This window comes from Eubalaena glacialis, chromosome 15 (assembly GCF_028564815.1).
Source record: "Eubalaena glacialis isolate mEubGla1 chromosome 15, mEubGla1.1.hap2.+ XY, whole genome shotgun sequence".
NCBI classification, from domain to species: Eukaryota; Metazoa; Chordata; class Mammalia; order Artiodactyla; family Balaenidae; genus Eubalaena; species Eubalaena glacialis.
Window position 1 is genome coordinate 75880685 of NC_083730.1, and position 19790 is coordinate 75900474.

The 19790-nt window shown below is 45.8% G+C and overlaps 1 long non-coding RNA gene across 1 annotated transcript in view; it reads left to right on the forward strand.

The window, feature by feature from the left end:
• Nucleotides 1-19375, forward strand: part of LOC133075363 (uncharacterized) — a 33992-nt gene extending 14617 nt beyond the window's left edge. Inside the window, exons 2-3 of the long non-coding RNA XR_009697353.1 lie at nucleotides 10776-10926; nucleotides 19302-19375. This is a non-coding gene — a long non-coding RNA (uncharacterized LOC133075363). The remainder of the gene's footprint in view (nucleotides 1-10775; nucleotides 10927-19301) is intronic.
• The last annotated feature ends 415 nt before the right edge of the window (nucleotides 19376-19790 follow it).

Sequence of the window (19790 nt, forward strand, 5' to 3'; positions counted from 1 at the left end):
TACTGAGACATTAAGTATTCGTTTAATAATAAATCTCCACTCTGAGTTGGCCTTTACGTTCCCCTCATTTTGGTTGATCAAATACAAGAAAAGAATCTGTAACTGTATTTATTTGAGTTATGAGAAATGGGAGGCTTGAGAACGTGGGGATATTCTGCAAAGTTGTACGACCAGCAAATAGGGAACCAGGCCCTGTAGATTAACCCTTCAGTTCCAAATCCTGTGGACTTTCTCTGGTGCCTCTGCTTCTTGGGACAGACTCTAAACTTCTCCTATGAGTTTGGCATATCAATTATGACTTTCATCCTTGTTCCCAATCCTTGTGTGGGATGCTCAGCAGGCCTGAGATTGCAGTAATCCCAGCCCTTGCTCCTTCAGATACTTTAACATTAAAGGGGTACTTTCTCAAGGGTGCCTCCTTGCTGTCCCTCTCCACATTCCCAAAGCTTCTTTTTGTTATTACAGGAGGCTTCAGAATTCTCCCCCATCTCAGCTGGGCGCTGGGGCAGCATTCCTTCCTTTTGCAGGAGCCCCAGGTGAACCCACATGTCGCACCCAGTTCTGGAGGAATCTGAGAAAGGAGGATCCTCCAGGGGTAAATGAAGGACATTCACTCCAACTTTCACCAACTAAGGTCTAGTATTTTGCTTCAGAAAATGTTGGCAAGAATAGGAAATGCCATTCTGATGTGGAAAATCAGTCTCCCATCACTTATGCCAGCCCTGGTTTCTGTGTGCTGGGCACGAAACACTGTACAGAGATCTCCTTCAGGGACTGAGCGTCAGGGTAGGCACTGGGCTCCCTTCCTGGGAGGATGAAGGAGAGGTTATGCATTGCAAGGGGAACTCAGCAGTGGGACAAACCTGCCAGAGGACATAGGGTCTGGGTTTCTTCTGAAGCCTTAGCAAGTAACAAGTCAAGGGAGTTCTTTGAAGTCAATGCAAATATAAAATGAGGCAGAGTCTGACTTGAGGATCCTTTTGTTTCATGGCTCCTGTGTGAAATGCATGGCATTTTAATAGAATTTGATTGTCCTACAGGAGTGTTGAAATTTTTCCCCACAAAATAAAAAGAGGAGACTACTTGATTAAAAAGATCGATTTTTTCCCCCCAGAAGCAAGTTTCTCATAACAAGATTGTCCTAGAAATCCTTCATCTCTAGATCACAGATTCCCAGGGGTGCTTGAGGGGACCCTGGCCGTGTGTGATTAAAGGTTACAGCGAGAGATACCAAGAGCAGCTGCGCAGTGGGTTCCATAGGAGACATCAGGGCCCAGAACCTTGGGCAGGACCTTGAGAGGAAAAAGATATGGAAGGACACAAGAAAGACACAAGAGTACCCAGGCCATGGGAAGGAAGAGGGGTGATAGATTCCAAAGTCTTCAGATGGGAAAAATCAGTACAGCATCACCACCTGTGTCCAGCCATGGCCATCTCTACCTCTGTGCTCCTTCCATGTGGGGATGAAGGAGGATGAGGTGCAGTGGCTGCAGTGAGAATAACAGGGACATCCACCTTAGTGTCTGCAGAGAGGAGCTTCCTTCCTATTCTGTTGTCTTCTCCATCAACTGGAACATACCCAGCACTTTGCATCATGGCAGTTGGTGAGAGGCAGAGAAGAGGAGTCAGGTCTGACATGGGTCAGCAGGAATGGACTACAGGGTCCGGCCAGAGACAGGAGGCTCTGAGACCTCTTCTCCCTCATGCTGGGACAGGGACCAGTTTTTACTTTTCATCAGCTTCTAGAGGTTGCATGACTGCTACTCCTTTTCTAGACAATATTAACCAAGGGTTGTCCGGCGCAGAAAAGCATTTAAACTGAAGAGAGCTCACAGCATGTGGCCAGGCAGCTGTAGAACACTCCAGGTGCAGTGGAGGTGGGGAGGGGCACAGGCACTAGCACCGGGCAAGCTCAGCAAAGACATGAGGGATGTTCCCAGAGTTGAGGTGGTCCTTGCAACTCTTCTCTATGACTGAGAGGCATCAATTTGAGAGTTTCTTCAAAATTGTCTTGGAATTCTCAGGCCCAATCTCTGTGTCCTCCCACTCGTGGGGACAGGAACCTTGGACGTAGGTGACCACTGCAAGGGCACTGCCTGTATCTTCCTCATCAATTCTCACCCCAGTGCTCAGCCCTGGACAACCCGTCTCAGGTCCCATAAATGTCTAATGTACATCCCCCCACCCCGGACTGGGATCCAGTTCAGGGGTGGAAAGGGTCCCTCCTCAGCTTGTCCAGGCCTGCTGGGTCCACACCAAGCCAGGAGCCTGCCCAGGCTCTAATCCAAATCAGGAATGAGACGGGTGGGCTCCTGAAGCATCCCTCCCTCACCCCTGACCCTGCTGTTCTGATTACATCTAGCACAGGTGTGCCCGGCCTTGCTCTTCATCTCTGCTGACAGGTGGGCCCCCTGCTGGGAATCCTCTAGGACCTGGGTGTTGACCTTACTGTCTTTGTCCCCAGGGCCTCACTTAAGGCCTGGCACGTGTGCGTGAGTCCAGGAAGAACCTACAAATGCGTTGTCAGGTAAGACCAGCAAACTATACTTAACAAGGAACAAGGCGGAGCGAGGGAGACTATGTCTTCCTCATCTTTGGATTCTATAGCTGTGAAATCCAGTGTGGTGTTCCCTTGCCAGATTTGCCTGTTTATAACTAACTAATTAATTAATTATAAATAAAATGAACATTCAGTCCATCCATCACACCAACCACGTTTCAAGTGCCTTATAGAGTTATGTGCTAGCGGCCACTGTATTCAACAAGGTAGAGAGAACATTTCCATCCTCACAGGACACTGTCTCGTGCAGCTGACCTGATCTGGGCACAGGTCTGTTGGTTGAACTCATCAAATTCAAAGTGTTTCCATCACAGGTGGAATTTCAGGTTGATAAATTTGCAGGTGAGAGTGGTACTTATCTGGTGGGAATCGGGGTAGTGAGAAGTTGAAGAGGGATCCTCTCTCTCATTAGAAGATTTGCAGCTATGATCTTGGTGAAGGGCTCTGGCTCCAGGGAGCTCAGGGAAGGCTGAGAGCCCAGAGGAAAGAGCCGGGTGATGCTGAGTGAGCCAGCATGGTCTCCACTGGAGTAGAAGGAGTGAGCCACTCTTTCTAACAACTTTATTGCTCAAGTTTCTGTTTCTAAAGAATGGCTTGAGGAGAGCATAAATGACTCAGGCAGCGAGGATGAAGACTCTCCAGGTAGGGAACAAGGCTCAACTGCTTTAGTAGGCTGAGGAAGAAAGGTGTAAAATCAGAAGGAAGAGGAAACGGGGAGGCTTGTTTTGTGTTTTCTGTATTTTTTAAAATTAATTAATTAATTAATTAATTTTTGGCTGCGTTTTATTTTTGGCTGCATTGGGTCTTCATTGCTGTGTGCGGGCTTTCTCTAGTTTCAGCAAGCGGGGGCTACTCTTTGTTGCAGTGCGCGGGCTTCTCATTGCAGTGGCTTCTCTCGTTGCAGAGCATGGGCTCTGGGTGCGCGGGCTTCAGTAGTTGTGGCTCGCAGGCTCTAGAGCGGAGGCTCAGTAGTTTTGGCGCACGGGCTTAGTTGCTCTGCAGCATGTGGGATCTTCCCGGACCAGGGCTCGAACCCGTGTCCCCTGCATTGGCAGGCTGATTCTTAACCACTGCGTCACCAGGGAAGTCCCATGTTTTCTGTATTTTAACGACCTAATAGGAAGAGGTATTACCTCTGTGGGCTTTGAGGGTGCTGTGTTTGTAATCACCTTTTCTTGCTTTGTTATTTAAGATAATCATTTCCAGGAGACCAGTTCTTGCTGCCTTTGCCACTGCCAAACACCAGAACCTTTGCTTATGTTTGGATGGCATCTCTTGGGAATAAAGCACAAGTGTTATTGGGTTGGGGTTTGGGGGTTGAGCTGGGATGAGGCCATCTGGTGGGACACGACTCCCTCACGAACACTTGAACCTGGAGACACAGTTCTTCGTGTGTGATCCCAGTGCTGGGTGAGAAGCAGACGCTCTCCCTCTGCACATTCAGGTCTTGTGGCGGCACCTTCATGTCCTGCCCTCAGGTTTACTCCTGGTTTAAGGGCGCTCCCAGGGGTGGGGAGGTTAGAGATGATGTCCTCCCAGCTTCCTGCACGGGTTCCTGGGTCCTCCTGGAGAGGTGAGGGGGGAGCACACCCTGGAGCCCATTTCTCGCCTCCACTCCTCACCCACCACCCAAATCCTGGGACCAGGAATAAGGCCCATGTTCAGCTGCCCCTCGAGCCCCTCCATGGCTGGCAGGAATTCTCGAGGATGCTGTGAAGGGTTGCCGGGCTGGCTCCACACACTTGCCCTCATAGCCCTGCTGACCTGGTCCTCTGGGATTGACCTGCCCCAGGACAGAGCGTCTGGGAGGCAGGGCCAGGGGGTCGCTTCTCCTCTCAGAACCCACCGCTGCAGCCCGGCAGCGCTGCCCCTGCTCCCCCATACCCCAGCCATGCCCACCCTGTGCCCTTCTCCCCAGTCCTTCCAGGACTCTGGGAGAATCTAGCAGGTACTGTTTACTCATGTGGGCATATATCCTCCTGCTGGAGAACTCTTGTTGCATCACTTGCAGACCAAGAGAATTTGGACAAGTTACTTTACTTTTAATCTTGTGTTCATCCCCTCTAAGGAGCTAGAAAACTTACAGGGTTGTTGTGAGGACTAAGTATCTAGCAAGTAACTAAGGTCATCACCTCAGGCACAGGACAGATAAATTGTATGTGGAATTGGCTGCCATTCTCTCCCAGGAGGCCCATCGAAACCCTGGGTCCATGACAGGTGCTTCCTGCATTTGGTTGGATTGGTTCATCGATCCATTGATTGATTAGGGAGAGTGGCAGGACACCCACAATTGTTCCTGCAATGTTCCCATATGTTGGAGAACAATATGGTTGGTGGAGGTTGTCAAGGAGAAGGGACTTTAAGCCGACAAGGAAGGGAAGAAGGAAGGAAGAGGAGGGAGCTGGGAGGAGGGCAGTGTTATGCACAGAAAGCCGTGGAGATGTGACTGGCTGTCGGAGGCACGGGAGGACACAGGCATGGCGTCCTGGTCATAGTTACAGAATTCGAGGGCTGGAAAAGGGGCCCTAGAGATCCTAGACCCTCTCCCTCATTGCAGAGGTGAAGCCATCAAGGCCCTGGGAGAGATGGGGACAGAAGGGGCCCCGAGTCCTGACCTTGACTCTGATTCTCAGCTCTCCTTTCGCATGCCCCCACCCCCAGCATCATTGCTGTCCTTGGGCACTAAAACACTCCTTTGCTGACGGTGAAGACTCTGAACGGGAGGGCAACAATCTGCATGTAACTTACTTACTCTTTCCTCTCCTTTACATTTTCTCTCTTTTTCTAATCCATAAGCTCCTTTATGTAGCTCTTCCCCATCCCCTCCTTCCTTCTTTTTAATGATTCTCATCCAGAAGGACCTGTTCTCATCCAGGCACTTGAGGTCCTGGGATCTTCTGTAAAATCTGTACAAACCCTCTGCAGCCGTCCTCCTCCACTTTCTTAGCATTGCCCTGGCTCCAGAGTCCCCGCCCACCACCCTGTCTGTGTCACTGAATCGTGTTGAGCAACCCTGAGTGCCCCCCTCCCTGGGGCAGGAGGCAGGTCAGAGGCAGAAGGACTGGGCCCACCCTGCTGGAGCCACCCCAGCCCCACCTGTGAAGTCTGGCTCTGCCCTGCCCCCTCCCACCACTACCACCAATGGGTGTAGTCCTGCCCTGGGCGCCTCTGACATGTGCCATTGTTTTCTCTCCAGCTGTCAAGAAATTCTCTCCTACTCTATTAGAATGAAGGAAGGAGATAAAGTGGAAGAATAAGAGGAAATGGGAGTATGAAACAAACTGCGGAGGGGAGGCAAATAAGGGCACGTGGGTTCCATTGCTTCCTAACTTTCTTTCTGGCACTTTGGTAGAACCAGCAAAACTGAGGAGCACACTGGGGTGACCAGTATTGCATGCAAGGGAGACAAGAGGATGGTAAAAACCCACGCAGACAAATGGAGGGTGCCCTGAGAACATCTTTCCTGGAAGCGATAACCCACTCCACATAAACTTTTAAGGTTGCTGGGCCAAAGCCTCCAATGGCTCCTCCATTTGGAGGAGAGGGCTGTAGGTTACTGTAAGGCCACCTGTGCCTGTCTCCAGGCTGCGTTGTTCACATCATACACGTTTGTAAGAGTCTTCCAGGATTTATTTAATATCTTGGTAGTGCGGGACCCAGCTCTGCTCCACCAACCCCCTTAACATCAGCAAGGGGGCATCCCCCACTCAGCGGCTGAATGCTAGATCCGCTAACATTGGACATGATGAGATAGCATGGTGTGACCCTGACCCTCCCCCTCCTTCAGGCCTCCTGGGAAAAGGGTGAGAAGGACAGAGGCACCTGGGACTCCTTCTCATGCAATCAGGACAGCTCACCCGGGCCAGCTTTGAGCCCTGTCTGCCCGTAGTAGTCTCAGCATCAAGTAGGGGACTCTGCAGGATCCACACCCAGCTGGGAGGGAGCCAACCCCTGGGGGCCCCTCAGCCTCTACAGAGCTCTGCAGAGGGCCTGAGTCACCTCATGGCAACGTTTCTCAGGCTGAGGTTCTGTAGATTGGTCACATGTATGTAAAAACAAAACACACAAAAATGGAAGGAAACTCAATGCCATACTCATTTGGGATAGGGTAAGGGGGCAGAATTATAAATTGCTTATGTTTCTTTAATTTCCAAATTTGTAAATAAGTAAAAAAAATTATATATTTGATTATATTTCATTTTTTATTTATTTTTTAAATATTTATTTATTTGGCTGCATCAGGTCTTGGTTGTGGCATGTGGGATCTTTAGTTGCAGCACGTGGGATCTTTAGTTGTGACATGCGGACTCCTAGTTGCGGCATACAAGCTCTTAGTTGGGGCATGTGGGATCTAGTTCCCTGACCAGGGATCGAACCTGGGCCCCCTGCATTGGGAGCACGGAGTCTTAGCCACTGGCCCACCAGGGAAGTCCCTATTTCATTATATTTTATTTTATTATTATTATTTTTTTAATAAATTTTATTTATTTATTTATTTATTGGCTGCGTTGGGTCTTCGTTGCTGCGCGCGGGCTTTCTCTAGTTGCGGCGCGCGGGCTTTCTCTAGTTGCGGCGAGCGGGGGCTACTCTTTGTTGCGGTGCGCGGGCTTCTCATTGTGGTGGCTTCTCTTGTTGCGGAGCTTGGGCTCTAGGCACACAGGCCTCAGTAGTTGTGGCACGTGGGCTTGGTAGTTGTGGCTCGCAGGCTGTAGAGCGCAGGCTCAGTAGTTGTGGCACATGGGCATAGTTGCTCCGCAGCATGTGGGATCTTCCCAGACCAGGGCTCGAACCCATGTCCCCTGCATTGGCAGGCAGACTCTTAACCACTGCACCACGAGGGAAGCCCTCATTATATTTTACATAGCAGTGTTTCCTATAACCTTTTCACATTGGAGTACTTAGGCCATAAACCTTATTTTTTTATTACCACTGAATAATCTGTATCAGAACTGAATGAAGCAAGCAAGGCTTGGTGGGGATGTTAGGAAAAAAATTATTGGGGGTAAAATGTGACTTAACAATTAATTGTTCATTTCCACTGTGCGGGTCTCCTGATGGGTCGGGTTGAGCAGGGCTGGAGGGACAGGGTCACTACTCCCACCTGTGTCATCAGACCGCCCACTCCTCACAGTGCCCAGGTGGGAGGGACCCACACTTTTCACCCTGGAGCCCCAGAGCCTCCCCTTTCCTTTGCATCACTTTCACTGTTCAGGGGACCAGTCACTTGAACGCCGCCCGGCCAAATGCCCAGGTTAAATCGCCCCTGTAGGACATGTGTCTCTGCTACCAGAATACACTTGGCAAAGAGCAGCAAACAGGCCCCACCCAGTGCCCTGGGGATGTGACCCCTGGGGATGTCAGGGCCCAAAGTCACTTCTGAGTAGCCCCCTGGGTCCCACACACCGACCCGAGGGAGCCCACCTCCCCACTGACTCCAGTCCCTGCCTTTGTGCGGCAGGTTCTGGTCTGACACCTGTGAAGACCGTGACCTGGAGGCCTCAGCCTGAGACTCAGAGGGGATGGAGCTTGTACAGTGTCTGGAAGCTTAAATGAGACAGGAGGCCAAGGAAGGAGGGCCGCCTCTCTGCTCCTCCTCTCCTGAGTCAGCTATTTAGTGCCGGTTATCGCCTGTCTGAACTGTACAGATTCAGCATTAATTTTAGATATATGTTTTATTTTTAACACTGGAGGCTTTTACATCAAGCAAAGTTGATCTCCTACTTGGTTTAATTTTTAAACATTTCTATGTAAAATAACACACAAGTATAGGAAAGCACCCTCAGCAAAGGGAGGGCTCAGTGAATTACAATGGGCGCTCCACTCTGGGAAGCAGTAGCTTTTCCCTCTGTAAAAGCCCAGATGCTTCTGAGAAGCTCGTCTCAGCTTCCTTACTCTGGCCCCAGACCTCCACAGCGGAAATCCCAAAGGGACTGGATTCTGCCAGCCCTCCAGCGCCCTCCACTACTTTCTGAGTGTGCTGCCACACTAATTTTGAGTTATCTGTGTGTAAATCATTGCACTTGGAGTATACATGGAGTAAGTGATTTCATGCTTATAACCGAATAAGTTAGCACGTATTCTTCTCCCCTTCTACAGGGGGCTGCCAGGGTGCTGGGGACGTCCTGTATATTGAACTGAGTGTTGGTAACAGATGTGTTTATATTTACAAGAAACCATAAAGCTCTACGCTTAAGATCTGTGCCCTGTACAATACACCAAGTAAACTTCAATTAGAAAGAGATGCAAAAAAAATTTTCCCACAAAACAAACTTCAGGCCCAGGTGGCTTCCTCTGATTTCTACCAAACATTTAAGACAGAAATGATGCCCGTCTCCTACACACTCTTCCAGAGAACAGATACAGAGGGAACACACCCACACTGCTTTCATTGGAGCAGGAGAATACTGTCACACCAGCAGCAGATATCACAGGACAGGAGAAATTACAGGCTAAACACTTCTGAATGTCGATGTCAAAATCCAAAAGCAAATATTAGCCATCTAAATCTAGAGGTTTTTAGAAAGGAAGGAAACTGGGATTTCATGGCGGTATTTCCAGTGGTTGATGTGGACAGGATCACTGGGTGTTTGGGTGCTGCCTGGGAACGTGGAGAGAAGGGGCAATGCCATCGGGTTAGTGGAATGAACATTTGGTGACAGAGATTAGGAGGGCCTGAGTCATCCTCAGAGACAGTCCTGGGATGGGGTCTCTAGGCTGTGGCTATAGAGGGGTCCCTCTAGGAGGACATGGGCCTCTCTCCTGTGCCGCTGCAGGGTCTACGGATGGATGAGGAGTTTGTAGGGGCTGGATTTTGATGAGGAAGGATGAGCAGGGAAGGTGCGCCCTCAGAGCCAGTGCAGCCATGGCCCCTCCCCAGCCAGGCCATAGCCCAGGCTACTCAGACAGTTGCTCACATCAATGGTCAGGCGACAGTGGGGCACGCCAGCTTCACCCACTAAACCACCAAACACAGCCCAGCAGGCCACTGTCCTCATTAATCAGCAGTAACTGTGCATCCAGGGCTGGTTGTTGAAGACCAAGCTAATTTGTTAGAGATGTGCCATGTGGGCAGCTGGCTTGGAGAGACCAGGGCTCTGAGCCACGTGGAGACAAGCCGACCACTGGTCAGACCACCAGGAGGCTCACCCGGTGTGTGAAGATGCTGAGGGAGGAAGGATGTAGATGGGACCCCCTGATCCTTCAAGGGACCTTCTTTCAGGGATATTTAACAGCTGTGGGGTCAGGGATCAACATGTAAGGGAGGCAGCTGGGTCAGGCATGGGCCCTCCTGTTGGCTCAGACCCCTCCTGTCCTTGGAGCAACCATGGGGCAGGCAGGAGGATTGGGGGGATGGAGGGAGGGGAGCCCTGGGCTCAGGAGTCCAGGGCACCATCTAGAGGATTCAGGGGTTCAGGGATTTCCGTCCCAGGAAACCAACTACATTCCTGTCCCACATCCATCTGTCATCAGCTTTGTGACTCCGGGAAAGTCACTTAAAATCTCAACATTTTAGTGCCATGTACCATAAAATATGGATCACAGCACCTGCCGTGAGTTCCCTACGGGGCTGATGTGGGGATCACAGGAGATAACAGATATTCTTCACAAGCTCTAAAGCATCACACCCATAACCTTCCCCGCTCCCCTGCCCTGTGGCATCCAGGTCCCCTCTCTCGAGGCAGCACTACCACATTTCTTGCTTATTCTTCCAGACATGTAATATTTGAACACTTAGGTAGCACTTATGAAGTACCCATCATTTTTCGTCAGGGTCTACCTGATTTGTTGTATTAAGCTTCATCATGTAATACTAATAAGTGGGCCCTATTAACATTTCCATTATCACAGAACAAGGAACTGAGGACAGAGGGTCTGCATAACTTTCCCAGGTTCATGTGGCTTCTGGTATGATTTGAATCCAGACCATCAGGCACCAGCCCCCACTCTCTCGGTCACTGTGCTGTGCTCCCTTTCTATATTATCTCACTAAAGTCATGTCCCCGTGCAGTCAGCCCGCTGGCTATTTTAAGTGCACACCACATTGCAACACCCTCTTCCCAAGGCCAGCTTTGATTCACTTGACTCCCCTAGACTCCCCTAGGAGGCTGGTGAACAAAGAGAACAGACGTGTGACCTGGGAATGAATTGACACCTCCGCATGGTCTTCTCCCAGCAACATATCAATAGTTCTCTCAATTTTTGTTGTGTTTTCCAGGATCATGACTCGGGTACCAAGAAGAAAAGGAAGATTATAAAGGAATCAAGCACAGGATGCACAAGAATATCATCTGCGATCAAGATAATCTGCTGGCCATCCGCAGCGGTGGTTCAGACACATCAGAATCAGCATCTGGCCAAACAACAGGGTAAGGACACAAATATCACCCCCACTAACCACTCCATTGAAGGTACTGTGGAAATAATACCAGTAAGTAGATTCAGGAGTAATGGCTATAGTTTGTGCAGCAGAGCCTGGATCTGGCTGAGGGAGGGTTGGGCAGGGAAGGTGCCCACTCAGAGCCCGTGCAGCCACTGCCCGCTCTTAGCCAGGCCTTAGTCCAAGCTGCTCAGCTGGTCAGTTTCTAGTCAGTGAGACCCTGGGGGCCTGTAAGCTTCATCTGTTAAGCCACCAGAACACCAGCCCAGTAGACCCTGTTCCCCGCTAATGAATATTAACTGCTCATCATCCAGGTTTGGTCAGTTGAAGATGACGCTGATTCTCTGTGCAACTGTCATGTGGGCAGTTGGTTTGGAATGTCCTGGGTTCTGAGTCAGTTAGGGAGTCAAGAAGACTACTGGTCATTCAGGGTGGTCACCTGACCACCAGGAAGTCTCACTGCAAATCAGCTGCTAGAATCAAGTGCTGAGGGGGAAGGGAGGGGAGATACACACATATTTGGATACCCCAGTCCATCAGGGGGTCTTCATTTGGGGGAAAGGCATTGTATTTGGGGTCAGGGATTGAAACGTAGAGCCAGGAGCTGGGTCCAGATTTGAGCCATTCTCCTGGGTCAGGCACCTCCTCCGGGTACCAGATGTCTCCCTGCAGCATCCTTGGGGCAGGAGGATGTGGGAAAGGGAATGAGGAGAGCTCTTGATTTGTGTATCCAGGGCATGATCTCATGTCCATGTTTTCAGGAATCTCTATCCCCAGGGAATCAACTCCCTCCCCTGCCTCAGACCCATCACTCATCAGTGTTGTGACTCTGGGCAAGTTATTCAATCTCTCTAAATTTCAGTGCCCTGAACCATAAAATATGGGCCACAGCCCCTACTCTGTCCACCCCATTACTGCTTATGTGAGAATCCCAAGAAATAACAGATTCTCTCCACTATTGAAAGTTGAGTATGGAAGTTTCTCAGTATTATTGTTGAGGAGCGTGTTTCTCTTTTCAGTTCTGTCAGTTTGCTTCATGTACTTTGGAGCTATCTTGTTAAGTGCAAAATGTTTATAACTGTTTCCTCCTTGAGAAATGGACCCTTTTGTCGCTCTAAAATGTCCTTACTTGTCTCTAGAAGAAATTGTCATAAAGTTTATTTGTCTTATATAATAAAGCCAGTCTAATTCTCTTTTGGTTAATATTTGCTTGGTATATGTTTTCCCATCTTTTTACTTTAGATCTCTTTGTATCTTGAATTTAAAGTGCAACTCTGTAGATAGCATATAGCTAGATCATAGCTTTTTATCCGTTCTGCCAATGTCTGCCTACTGGAGTGTGTAAACCATGTATGAATACATTTAATTTAATCACTAGTCAGGTAGCATTGACATCTGTCATTTTGCCATCTGTTTTCTGTATGAGTTATATCTTTTTGTTCTAATATTCCTCCATTGCTGCTTTCTTTTGTGCTGGTTATTTTCTAGTGTACCAATTTAATTCCCATGTTGTTTCTTTTACTATAGATTCTGGGTTATAGTCTTAGTGGTTTCCCTGGGGACAATTAACATCTTAATTTATAGCATTCTAATTTGGATTAATACCAAATTAATTTCAGTGACTTACAGAGACTTTACTCATCTGTGGATCTGTTCCATGTACCCTTCTGTATACTGTTATTGTCATATACATTACATATTTTATATGTTGTGTGTTCAGCAATATAGATTATAATATTCTTGTAGTGTCCTTTTTAAGCAGATAGAAGAAAATAGTACATTGTTTATATGTTTATACTATATACGTCTTATGTACTTATATTTACACTTTCTTTTATATTTACATATGTAACAGTTTTTTCATGTAGCTTTGCGTTACTCTGTTGTCTTTTCATTTCAGCCTAAAGGACTCCATATGTCTTATAGGCCTGGTGATAGCCATGGATTCTCTCAGGTTTTATTTATCTGGGAATGTCTTAATGTCTCCTTCATTACTGAAGGCATCTCTACTAGAGAATTCTTTTTTTTTTTTTTTTAATCTTTATTGGAGTGTAATTGCTTTACAATGGTGTGTTAGTTTCTGCTTTATAACAAAGTGAATCAGTTATACATATACATATGTTCCCATATCTCTTCCCTCTTGCATCTCCCTCCCTCCCACCCTCCCTATCCCCCCCCCAGGTGGTCACAAAGCACAGAGCTGATCTCCCTGTGCTATGCAGTTGCTTCCCACTAGCTATCTATTTTACGTTTGGTAGTGTATATAAGTCCATGCCACTCTCTCACTTTGTCACATCTTACCCTTCCCCCTCCCCATATCCTCAAGTCCATTCTCTAGTAGGTCTGTGTCTTTATTCCCGTCTTGCCACTAGGTTCTTCATGACCTTTTTTTTTTTCCCTTAGATTCCATATATATGTGTTAGCATACTGTATTTGTTTTTCTCTTTCTGACTTACTTCACTCTGTATGACAGACTCTAACTCCATCCACCTCACTACAAATAACTCCATTTCATTTCTTTTTATGGCTGAGTAATATTCCATTGTATATATGTGCCAAATCTTCTTTATCCATTCATCCGGTGATTGACACTTAGGTTGCTTCCATGTCCTGGCTATTGTAAATAGAGCTGCAATGAACATTTTGGTACATGACTCTTTTTGAATTATGGTTTTCTCAGGGTATATGCCCAGTAGTGGGATTGCTGGGTCGTATGGTAGTTCTATTTTTAGTTTTTTAAGGAACCTCCATACTGTTCTCCATAGTGGCTGTATCCATTTACATTCCCACCAACAGTGCAACAGGGTTCCCTTTTCTCCACACCCTCTCCAGCATTTATTGTTTCTAGATTTTTTGATGATGGCCATTCTGACTGGTGTGAGATGATACCTCATTGTAGTTTTGATTTGCATTTCTCTAATGATTAATGATGTTGAGCATTCTTTCATGTGTTTGTTGGCAATCTGTATATCTTCTTTGGAGAAATGTCTATTTAGGTCTTCTGCCCATTTTTGGATTGGGTTGTTTGTTTTTTTGTTATTGAGCTGCATGAGCTGCTTGTAAATTTTGGAGATTAATCCTTTGTCAGTTGCTTCATTTGCAAATATTTTCTCCCATTCTGAGGGTTGTCTTTTGGTCTTGTTTATGGTTTCCTTTGCTGTGCAAAAGCTTTTAAGTTTCATTAGGTCCCATTTGTTTATTTTTGTTTTTATTTCCATTTTTCTAGGAGGTGGGTCAAAAAGGATCTTGCTGTGATTTATGTCATAGAGTGTTCTGCCTATGTTTTCCTCTAAGAGTTTGACAGTGTCTGGCCTTACATTTAGGTCTTTAATCCATTTTGAGTTTACTTTTGTGTATGGTGTTAGGGAGTGTTCTAATTTCATACTTTTACATGTACCTGTCCAGTTTTCCCAGCACCCCTTATTGAAGAGACTATCTTCTCTCCACTGCATATGCTTGCCTCCTTTATCAAAGATAAGGAACCATATGTGCATGGGTTTATCTCTGGGCTTTCTATCCTGTTCCATTGATCTATGTTTCTCTTTTTGTGCCAGTACCATACTGTCTTGATTACTGTAGCTTTGTAGTATAGTCTGAAGTCAGGGAGCCTGATTCCTCCAGCTCCATTTTTCGTTCTCAAGATTGCTTTGGCTATTCGGGGTCTTTTGTGTTTCCATACAAATTGTGAAATTTTTTGTTCTAGTTCTGTGAAAAATGCCATTGGTAGTTTGATAGGGATTGCATTGAATCTGTAGATTGCTTTGGGTAGTAGAGTCATTTTCACAATGTTGATTCTTCCAATCCATCAACATATATCTCTCCATCTGTTGGTATCATATTTAATTTCTTTTGTCAGTGTCTTATAATTTTCTGCATACAGGTCTTTTGTCTCCTTAGGTAGGTTTATTCCTAGATATTTTATTCTTTTTGTTGCAATGGTAAATGGGAGTGTTTTCTTAATTTCACTTTCAGATTTTTCATCGTTAGTGTATAGGAATGCAAGAGATTTCTGTGCATTCATTTTGTATCCTGCTACTTTACCAAATTCATTGATTAGCTCTAGTAGTTTTCTGGTAGCCTCTTTAGGATTCTCTATGTATAGTATCATGTCATCTGCAAACAGTGACAGCTTTACTTCTTCTTTTCTGATTTGGATTCCTTTTATTTCTTTTTCTTCTCTGATTGCTGTGGCTAACACTTCCAAAACTATGTTGAATAATAGTGGTGAGAGTGGGCAATCTTTTCTTGTTCCTGATCTTAGTGGAAATGGTTTTAGTTTTTCACCATTGAGGACAATGTTGGCTGTGGGTTTGTCATATATGGCCTTTATTATGTTGAGGAAAGTTCCCTCTGTGCCTACTGTCTGCAGGGCTTTTATCATAAATGGGTGTTGAATTTTGTCGAAAGCCTTCTCTGCATCTATTGAGATGATCGTATGGTTTTTCTCCTTCAATTTGTTAATATGGTGTATCACGTTGATTGATTTGCATATATTGAAGAATCCTTGCATTCCTGGAACAAACCCCACTTGATCATGGTGTATGATCCTTTTAATGTGCTCTTGGATTCTGTTTGCTAGTATTTTGTTGAGGATTTTTGCATCTATGTTCATCAGTGATATTGGCCTGTAGTTTTCTTTCTTTGTGACATCTTTGTCTGGTTTTGGTATCAGGGTGATGGTGGCCTCGTAGAATGAGTTTGGGAGTGTTCCTCCCTCTGCTATATTTTGGAAGAGTTTGAGAAGGATAGGTGTTAGCTCTTCTCTAAATGTTTGATAGAATTCACCTGTGAAGCCATCTGGTTCTGGGCTTTTGTTTGTTGGAAGATTTTTTTTTTTTTAAACTTTGGGTTTTTATTTATTTATTTATTTATTTATGGCTGTGTTGGGTCTTTGTTTCTGTGCAGGGGCTTTCTCTATTTGCGGCAAGCGGGGGCCACTCTTCATCGCGGCCTCTCTTGTTGCGGAGCACAGGCTCCAGACGCGCAGGCTCAGTATTTGTGGCTCATGGGCCTAGTTGCTCCGCGGCATGTGGGATCATCCCAGACCAGGGCTCGAACCCGTGTCCCCTGCATTAGCCGGCAGATTCTCAACCACTGCGCCACCAGGGAAGCCATGTTGGAAGATTTTTAATCACAGTTTCAATTTCAGTGCTTGTGATTGGTTTGTTCATATTTTCTATTTCTTCCTGGTTCAGTCTTGGCAGGTTGTGCATTTCTAAGAATTTGTCCGTTTCTTCCAGGTTGTCCATTTTATTGGCATAGAGTTGCTTGTAATCTCTCATGATCGTTTGTATTTCTGCAGTGTCCGTTGTTACTTCCCTTTTTTCATTTCTAATTCTATTGATTTGAGTCTTCTCCCTTTTTTTCTTGATGAGTCTGGCTAATGGTTTATCAATTTTGTTTATCTTCTCAAAGAACCAGCTTTTAGTTTTATTGATCTTTGCTATTGTTTCCTTCATTTCTTTTTCATTTATTTCTGATCTGATCTTTATGATTTCTTTCCTTCTGCTAACTTTGGGGTTTTTTTGTTCTTCTTTCTCTAATTGCTTTAGGTGTAAGGTTAGGTTGTTTATTTGAGATGTTTCTTGTTTCTTGAGGTAGGCTTGTATTGCTATAAACTTCCCTCTTAGAATTGCTTTTGCTGCATCCCATAGGTTTTGGGTCGTCGTGTCTCCATTGTCATTTGTTTCTAGGTATTTTTTGATTTTCCCTTTGATTTCTTCAGTGATCACTTCATTATTAAATAGTGTATTGTTTAGCCTCCATGTGTTTGTATTTTTTACAGATCTTTTCCTGTAATTGGTATCTAGTCTTACAGCATTGTGGTCGGAAAAGATACTTGATACGATTTCAATTTTCTTAAATTTACCAAGGCTTGATTTGTGACCCAGGATATGATCTATCCTGGAGAATGTTCCATGAGCACTTGAGAAAAATGTGTATTCTGTTGTTTTTGGGTGGAATGTCCTATAAATATCAATTAAGTCCATCTTGTTTAATGTATCATTTAAAGCTTGTGTTTCCTTATTTATTTTCATTTTGGATGATCTGTCCATTGGTGAAAGTGGGGTGTTAAAGTCCCCTACTATGATTGTGTTACTGTCGATTTCCCCTTTTATGGCTGTTAGTATTTGCCTTATGTATTGAGGTGCTCCTATGTTGGGTGCATAAATATTTACAATTATTATATCTTCTTCTTGGATCAATCCCTTGATCATTATATAGTGTCCTTCTTTGTCTCTTGTAATAGTCTTTATTTTAAAGTCTATTTTGTCTGATATGAGAATTGCTACTCCAGCTTTCTTTTGATTTCCATTTGCATGGAATATCTTTTTCCATCCCCTCACTTTCAGTCTGTATGTGTCTCTAGGTCTGAAGTGGGTCTCTTGTAGACAGCATATATACGGGTCTTGTTTTTGTGTCCATTCAGCCAGTCTGTGTCTTTTGGTGGGAGCATTTAATCCATTTACATTTAAGGTAATTATCGATATGTATGTTCCTATTCCCATTTTCTTAAATGTTTTGGGTTTGTTATTGTAGGTGTTTTCCTTCTCTTGTGTTTCTTGCCTAGAGAAGTTCCTTTAGCATTTGTTGTAAAGCTGGTTTGGTGGTGCTGAACTCTCTCAGCTTTTGCTTGTCTGTAAAGGTTTTAATTTCTCCATCAAATCTGCATGAGATCCTTGCTGGGTAGAGTAATCTTGGTTGTAGGTTTTTCTCCTTCATCACTTTAAGTATGTCCTGCCACTCCCTTCTGGCTTGCAGAGTTTCTGCTGAAAGATCAGCTGTTAAACTTATGGGGATTCCCTTGTGTGTTATTTGTTGTTTTTCCCTTGCTGCTTTTAATATGTTTTCTTTATATTTAATTTTTGATAGTTTGATTAATATGTGTCTTGGCATGTTTCTCCTTGGATTTATCCTGTATGGGACTCTGTGCTTCCAGGACTTGATTAACTATTTCCTTTCCCATGTTAGGGAAGTTTTCAACTATAATCTCTTCAAATATTTTCTCGGTCCCTTTCTTTTTCTCTTCTTCTTCTGGGACCCCTATAATTCGAATGTTGGTGCGTTTAATGTTGTCCCAGAGGTCTCTGAGACTGTCCTCAGATCTTTTCATTCTTTTTTCTTTATTCTGCTCTGCAGTAGTTATTTCCACTATTTTATCTTCCAGGTCACTTATCTGTTCTTCTGCCTCAGTTACTCTGCTATTGATCCCTTCTAGAGTATTTTTAATTTCATTTATTGTGTTTTTCATCGTTGCTTGGTTCCTCTTTAGTTCTTCTACGTCCTTGTTAAATGTTTCTTGCATTTTGTCTATTCTATTTCCAAGATTTTGGATCATCTTTACTATCATTATTCTGAATTCTTTTTCAGGTAGACTGCCTATTTCCTCTTCATTTGTTAGGTCTGGTGTGTTTTTACCTTGCTCCTTCATCTGCTGTGTGTTTTTCTGTCTTCTCATTTTGCTTATCTTACTGTGTTTCGGGTCTCATTTTCGCAGGCTGCAGGTTCGTAGTTCCTGTTGTTTTTGGTATCTGTCCCCAGTGGCTAAGGTTGGTTGGTTCAGTGGGTTGTGTAGGCTTCCTGGTGGAGGGGACTAGTGCCTGTGTTCTGGTGGATGAGGCTGGATCTTGTCTTTCTGGTGGGCAGGTCCACGTCTGGTGGTGTGTTTTGGGGTGTCTGTGGCCTTATTATGATTTTAGGCAGCCTCTCTGCTAATGGATGGGGCTGTGTTTCTGTCTTGCTAGTTGTTTGTCATAGGGTGACCAGCACTGTAGCTTGCTGGTCGTTGAGTGAAGCTGGGTCTTGGTGTTGAGATGGAGATCTCTGGGAGATTTTCGCCGTTTGGTATTACGTGGAGCTGGGAGGTCTCTTGTGGACCAGTGTTCTGAGGTTGGCTCTCCCACCTCAGAGGCACAGCCCTGATGCCTGGCTGGAGCACCAAGAGCCTTTCATCCTCACGGCTCAGAATAAAAGGGAGAAAAAAATAGAAAGAAAGAGGATAAAATAAAATAAAGTAAGATAAAATAAAATAAAGTTATTAAAATAAAAAATAGTTATTAAGAGAAAAAAAATTTTAAAGTTAAAAAAAAAAAACGGACGGACAGAACCCTAGGACAAATGGTGAGAGCAAAGCTATACAGACAAAATCTCACACAGAAGCATACACATACACACTCACAAAAAGAGGAAAAGGGGAAAAAATAATATATCTTGCTCCCAAAGTCCACCTCCTCAATTTGGGATGATTCGTTGTCTATTCAGGTGTTCAACAGATGCAGGTACATCAAGTTGTTTGTGGAGCTTTAATGCACTGCTCCTGAGGCTGCTGGGAGAGATTTCCCTTTCTCTTTTTTGTTCGCACAGCTCCCGGGGTTCAGCTTTGGATTTGGCCCCGCCTCTGCACATAGGTCGCGTGAGGGCGTCTGTTCCCGCTCAGACAGGACGGCGTTAAAGGAGCAGCTGACTGGGGGCTCTGGCTCACTCAGGCCAGTGGGAGGGAGGGGTACGGATGCTGGGCGAGCCTGCGGCGGCAGAGGCCGGCGTGACGTTGCACCAGCCTTGAGGTACGCCATGTGTTCTCCCGGGGAAGTTGTCCCTGGATCACGGGACCCTGGCAGTGGCGGGCTGCACAGGCTCCCGGGAGGGGCGGTGTGGATAGTGACCTGTGCTCGCACACAGGCTTCTTGGTGGCGGCAGCAGCAGCCTTAGCGTCTCATGCCCGTCTCTGGGGTCCGCGCTGATAGCCGCGGCTCGCGCCCGTCTCTGGAGCTCGTTTAGGCGGCGCTCTGAATCCCTTCTCCTCACGCACCCCGGAACAATATTCTCTTGCCTCTTGGGCAGGTCCAGACTTTT